The sequence below is a fragment of the Neopelma chrysocephalum genome, unplaced genomic scaffold (genome assembly GCF_003984885.1).
Source record: "Neopelma chrysocephalum unplaced genomic scaffold, ASM398488v2 Primary Assembly neopelma1_97017, whole genome shotgun sequence".
Lineage (NCBI taxonomy): Eukaryota > Metazoa > Chordata > Aves > Passeriformes > Pipridae > Neopelma > Neopelma chrysocephalum.
This window is the reverse complement of record NW_020925659.1, coordinates 2,646,170-2,652,508: the sequence shown is the minus strand read 5'-3', so window position 1 is coordinate 2,652,508 and position 6,339 is coordinate 2,646,170.

Genomic DNA, 6,339 nt, shown 5'->3' with positions numbered 1-6,339 from the left:
CTGTTGAGCTAGCTAGTAGGTAGGTTTTTGCACGTGCTGCTTTATGAAGGAATAAGGGTGGTTCAGGACATGGGTGCACAAACCTGTGAGGGTTGGAACTCGACAATCCTCAAGGTTGCTTCCAACCCAAACCATCCTGTGAATCTATGATTCTAAATCCATGATGACTATCTGTTTATTCTGGGTAACACAGAACGTTCTTCTAGCTCAATGCATGAACTGTCCTGAAAGTAATGAAAGACACTTCTCCCGTGGTGAATGCCCTGATAGCTATGCTGCAAAAGACAGGCTCACTTTTGCTCTTTGTGTCCGCTCTGGTGACTGTTTTTCTGCCTAGTAGGCCACTTTCTACCCACCCTCCTGGATGCCAGTTTTAGAACTCTGCAGCCCAAGAGTTAGGAAGCCACCATCGCAAAAGAAGTTTATGCCAGCAGTGGCTGGTAGAGATTTCTCCAAATGCCTGTTAGACAAAGCCCTGCTCTGAACTTGAGCAGCAGTTGTCCCAGTTTCCCACATCTCTAGGTCCCAGTCGGATTCACTGGTAAGAAAGATACCTCCCTGCTGCCTGCATAAAAGGAAAAACTTTAGTCATCTGAGCATGTCGAGGGTGAAAAGGAATTGTGGCAATGTTATTTCTAGTCCTCCAAGGTTAAGAAGCATCTGAGCAAAGTATTTCAGGAGCAAAAGTTTCAAGTAAGCCATCTGCCAGACTGAATGGTGAAGTCCATCCAACAACAGCTGTTGGGCAACCAGGAGCATGCTTTTCAGTGATCCCTGCTAAGGGTGTTTTCCAAACTCTCTGCAGTCCTTGAGAGCAAGGGTCTAAGACTAAGAATTATACTCCATTCTCTCATAAGGTTATAATTAGCCTGCCCAGTGCTTGCACAGCTTTAATGTACAATAACCATAAAACAGTAGCACAGACATCCCCTGCACAGAACAAAGGCTTGTTCTTGTCTTTCTGCTAATCACTGCTGGTGTGACAAACTTTTTATAGCTCTTCATGTCTTTAAGTTTACTACTCAATTTTCACTTCAATAGAACACATTTCCAACTATTTTGCAAAGCATAGTGGCTTCAACAAGTGACTCACTGATAATTACTGTCATAGGAAAGCCAACTGCTCAGTATGTTAATATGCATTTTACTATTCTTAGTTGTCATGGTGGCTGTAAAAAATCCAACATGAGATGTTTGTTCACAGCGTCATAACTCAAAGCACAATATCATAGAAAGACATCCGTTCTCGGTGTCTTTCTGCCTGAAGTGGTCAGGGCACACAGACTTCCAAACATTTTGGTGAAAATCAAGTGAGGCTTATTTCTTAATGATTTAGTGCTATCACTTAAGGCAGGATTAATCACAAATGTAAATCATCAAAGTCAGTGGGATGACTAATGTGAACAGAGATTAAACGGCAAGACCAAGTCTCAATTGTGTTTAAGAAATTACTTCAAAAAAACAGCATCCCACTGATTTCTTTACGCATCTCTCACCTTGGAGTATGACAAGTGAAGCAGAAAAGTAGATGACTAGAAAAGTAGCAGTGAATAGTGTCAGGTCATATCTAAAACACTCTGCCTGAGAATTTTGACTTTCCCTTGTCTTGGCTCTGCTGGAGGCCAGGCAATGAAATTTGTGACTGGTATAATCATTTTTAAGTAACCTCATGTAGAAAACTAACTGAATCAGATTTGTGTTAATTCTGTCATTCAGGGAACTTTTACGCAAGACAATTTTATTTTGTTTTGGAGATAAGATTGCTCATATCCACATGGATAGAAAACTGTCTTAAATGGAACATATGAAGATGTGTGTGTGGGGGGGTGTTTTTTTGCTTGTGTGATGTTTTATTTCTTTTCTTCTGTGTCAGGAAACTTCATTTGCTGGGGCTTTAGACTAGATCCTGTCATCAATTGCTTCAGTTGCTGCAGACCAGGAGAGCCTCTGGACATGAGGAACCTTCAGGCCCTCTCTACTGGAACTGGTCTTACTTCTCAAGAAATCCTCACTTCACATCAGAAATCCAGCAAATTATTGGACTATCTCATTTAATTGTAATGATTCAAATGTCAGCAGCGAGGCGGCTCTGAGTAAGTACACATTTCAAGCCTCCCTGGTACTTGGCAACATCCGAGCAAGGTGCTGCGAAGTAGAACTTAGTACGGTGAGCTCATTTCACCACAGGCTGAAAACAGTTCCCAGTGGCATTGACATGTCACTTGTCTCCCTCCTGTGCTGTTGGCCACGAGAAATTGCTGATCTCCCTACCTGTGTGTCATCTCCCCCTTTCTTTCAAACGAACGTGGGTGTAAGGTGTGTCTTGCTGTCTCAGTCACTGCAGGGTGCCTGCTGCTTTCCTTCTCTAGTGCTTTTATTTGGTGTGCTCCAGATTTCCTACTCATCATGTCTGCTGCTCAGCCATGGGAAGAGGGAAGCAAGGACTCACCTCTTTTTTTTTTTTTTCTTTTCAGTGATATTCATAGTATTTACCATTTTCTATATGCATACTATACACTTCATAAAATGGCACATTTTCACATTCTTTAGGGCTTTCCAGTGATTTTTTTCCAGTCCAACATTGAAAATTAATGGCAATACATGTTTCTACTTTCCACAACATTGGCAGCACTACTTCAAGAGCTCCAGTAATGGCAGTATTATACACATTTGCAGCATATGTGTTCATTAATGAGAAGAACCTTTTTGAAAATACTTCTCTTTGTGTTTAAATATTCAGGTGAAATCAGATACTTCCCTCAGTCCTGAGGATATTACTGTTCTCCATATTGTCTCTGAATCAAAGTGAATAACATGCCGGTGGCTCTGCAGGCAGAATTACTGTCTGTGACCTAAGAAACAGGACATTTTTGTTTGCTTTTAGACTCATCTAAAATACTTGAACATCATAATCTTCTTAGTTTTGTTCATTTGTCATATGAATGACCATGAAGCTTTAAGTTGGCTGTTGCAGTGCAAAAGTATCATGTAAATTTTCTTTATTTAGTTCATGCGCTTCTTGTGCAATTTTTGGTGTTTCTTCACACTTAACAGTTCCAGTAAACATTGCCTCACTTATGTCTGCCTAAGTTACAATGTGAACATCTATTTCTCTTGGGTTTGCTTTTAGCAAGAGTACATTACAGCACAAATATTTTTCCAGTACAGTTCCCACAAATGTTCCCAGATGCATGGAAATATTTTGATTAATACTTTGAACTGTTGTCAAATGACTTGACTTTTTCTTTAATGCATTTTATTTCTGGCTTTGATCTTTATAAAATCACAATATCATCTATTTTATGGAACTTTCACTACTACTTATCTTGAGCAGGAAGCCCTGGAGGACTAGGTTAGTCTTATACATTTTTGAGCACTGATCACATTAAATATATAAAAAGACTGGTGAATATAGCTTTCTGTAATTGCATTGCTATGTATTAAACCTCCTACAGATATAAAGAATGCAATGCAAGGGAACCAAGGATAATAGCAGAAGTCATCATGCCTTCAATTAATTTCAGAGAGTGTGTGTGTATATACACATATACTTAAATTGTTAAACTGTGTTCAGTAGATCATAATCTTAAGAAATGTTTTATCCTTATTTTGCTCCAGACTCATTTCAATTATTACATTGTACTGTATGTGGACTACAATAAAGGTGAGGAATTAAAGCCTTTCTTCTTCAGAGCCACTGGAACTTTTACTGTCGACTTCAACTGATTCTAAATTTTGTGCTGGATCATATTCAAAGCTTATATCGCAGAAAGCCCAAGAGGCATGGACAAAACTGAATGCAAACTAGTCAACCAATGTGAGAGATGGCGGACACTGCTTCTGTTATATTTTTGTTAATTACTTCTCAAGTACCACTTTTCTAGACCCTACATGTAGTACTATGACTCAGTGTAGACTTAGCAATATGCATTAAGCCGAAACCAGAGGTAGTGTCAAGAGATTTTAAGCCATGTCACAATAAATACCGATGAATCTAAAGGACTTGAAGTTAATATTGTGCTGTCCAAAAGTAAGCATAAATCCTACCATGCTAGAGTCAGCTGAGAATTTAGCTAAAGATCTTCATGACCTACTTCATGCCTCCAGTAGGAAAATCAGCAGAAGTGGATAATCATAGAATGATTCTCTTTTTAGAGTTTTCCCAAAAGCCTTAGGCTCCTTTTGTGCAGAATGCACAAAGCTATGGCTTTCATCCGTGCTATTTTTTTCTGTACCTCAGGAGGAATGGAAAAATGATATGTTCCTTCAGCTCCATGGGCATTCAGCCCTCTATCCCACCTTATCCTTGAATCTTACAAGCACCCACTGTAAGATTTGGAGAGTAAGACGAGATTTTGCCGTGGAAGGTTTTGACTCTTCTGACTGCCACAGAGTAGAAGTAATGTAAAATATAGAAAACATCTTTGTTACTAATCTGGGAGAAAGATCAGGTCTGGTTTTATGGCTGATTATAATTAGTGACAAACATATAAGCAAATAGGTGACCAAACTCCATCTGCAATATTATTTTCAAGACTGTCCACCCACATAGGGAGGATATTATTTGCCTTGGAGACTTCTTTCTAGAACTCTAGAATTTCAAGAATCTGAGTCATGAAGTCAGATCTGAACTACTGCGTTTACTTTTATTTTTTTTTCTAGATATGAGATTTAAAGTTGTTAAAAGTATATTCCCAGGATTCATCAAAAATATTGATTGTGGTGGAAACTCCATGTACCATTTAATTTTAAAAACTGCCTGAAGTTTCAGGATTTTTTTAATTATTATTATTTTTTTAGTTTTTGACAGTCCTGGGGACTCAGTGCCTTGGATTAGTACAATATGCATAGTGTGGAACACAATGTGTGCTGCACAAGGCTCCTCACATAGGTTCTCTGGTGTGCCTAAGACTTTAAGTAGGCCACTAATATTTATGAGCAAGCAGGTCTTCAAGCTCATTGCCGGATCTCGTGCCTGATATTTACAGCAGCATGCCAACTATCTTTGCATGTCTGTTATCCACTGGCAAGTGGAAGCATGGCAAAAAAAGTTGACTGTGCGGCCTCCAGATGGAGGCAGTGGTTGATGTCTCAGACTTGGGCTGCTTTTGAGTCCCCTTTTTTATGGCGGGCTCCATAGTCTCTTACCACTAACAAGACTCCTTATGCTAGATATTAGAAATTGGAAAGGAAGGGGGCAAAACCAATATGAGTAAAGGTTATTAGATCCTCCATATTAAATAATCTGTAGAGATAAACAGAAATGGACCCAAGGACTTGGATTTATTATGGAGGGATGGTACGGGTACATGTGATAAAGGACTGAAGGCTGAGATAAACAGAAAAGTAGTCTGAATTTGCTTTGTGTTAGGTTCACCTTGCTCCAGAGGGGTATCTCTGTTGACATATAAATATGGGATGACAGTGTAATATAAAAGGATAATGTTAGTGAGGATCATGCTTTTTTTGGTAAGAGTGTTTAACAGAATGAAATCAGGAATCATTTAGGTTCTGGAAGTAGGATTTAATAAGGAAAATTTTCTGTTGTCTCCATAAATTTTTACGTGTAAAGGAAAAGAGATAGAGTGACAAACGTTCTGCGACGAAAAAAAACGAGGAAGATACATGTCGCACACTTAATCAAATGCGTACATTCGAACACACTCTGGGATGAGAACTGGATCGCTTGCTGGCCGTGTGTCACTTTCTAAAACGGAGGTTAAGCGGGTCAAACCCGCACCAAACTCTCCACGGCATCTCGGCTTTGGGAAGCCAGGCCCGGGATGCGGACTGGGTGGGGGCTACGGGCAGCGATCGCCCCGGGAGGGCCGGCGGGGACGAGCCTCTCCGAAGCGCGTCCCCGCTTCTGAGCAGCATTTCAGCGCTGCCGCCTCAGGGGTGAGGGCGTGGATGAAGAAACATCGTCAAGATCCTTCACCCTTGACGACCAGGAAGGCGAGCGGGCGAGGGGCCCGGGGCCCGGCGGCGTCCCGGTTACGGCGGGCAGCGCGCTGGGCTCCTTCTCCCCGCTGCCATTTATCTCCTCCTCCTCCTTCCCCTCCTTTTTTTACGGTTATTGTGACTGTGTTCCGCGAGTGGCAGCAGCCGCAGCGCGATCCGCCCGCGCGGCATCGCCCGCGCGCGCGTGGCCAGGCGAGGCGGCGGGCGGGCGCGCGCGCGCCTCCGGGAAGGGAGCGCGCGGCTCCCGCGTCCCGGGCGCAAACGGCCGCGGAGAGACGGCGGGGCCGAGGGCTGCTCGGTTGGCGCCCGGACACACCCCGGTAACGCCGCGCACTCCCGGCAGCGCTGCGGGCGGGCGGGCGAGCCGGTCGTCGCGGT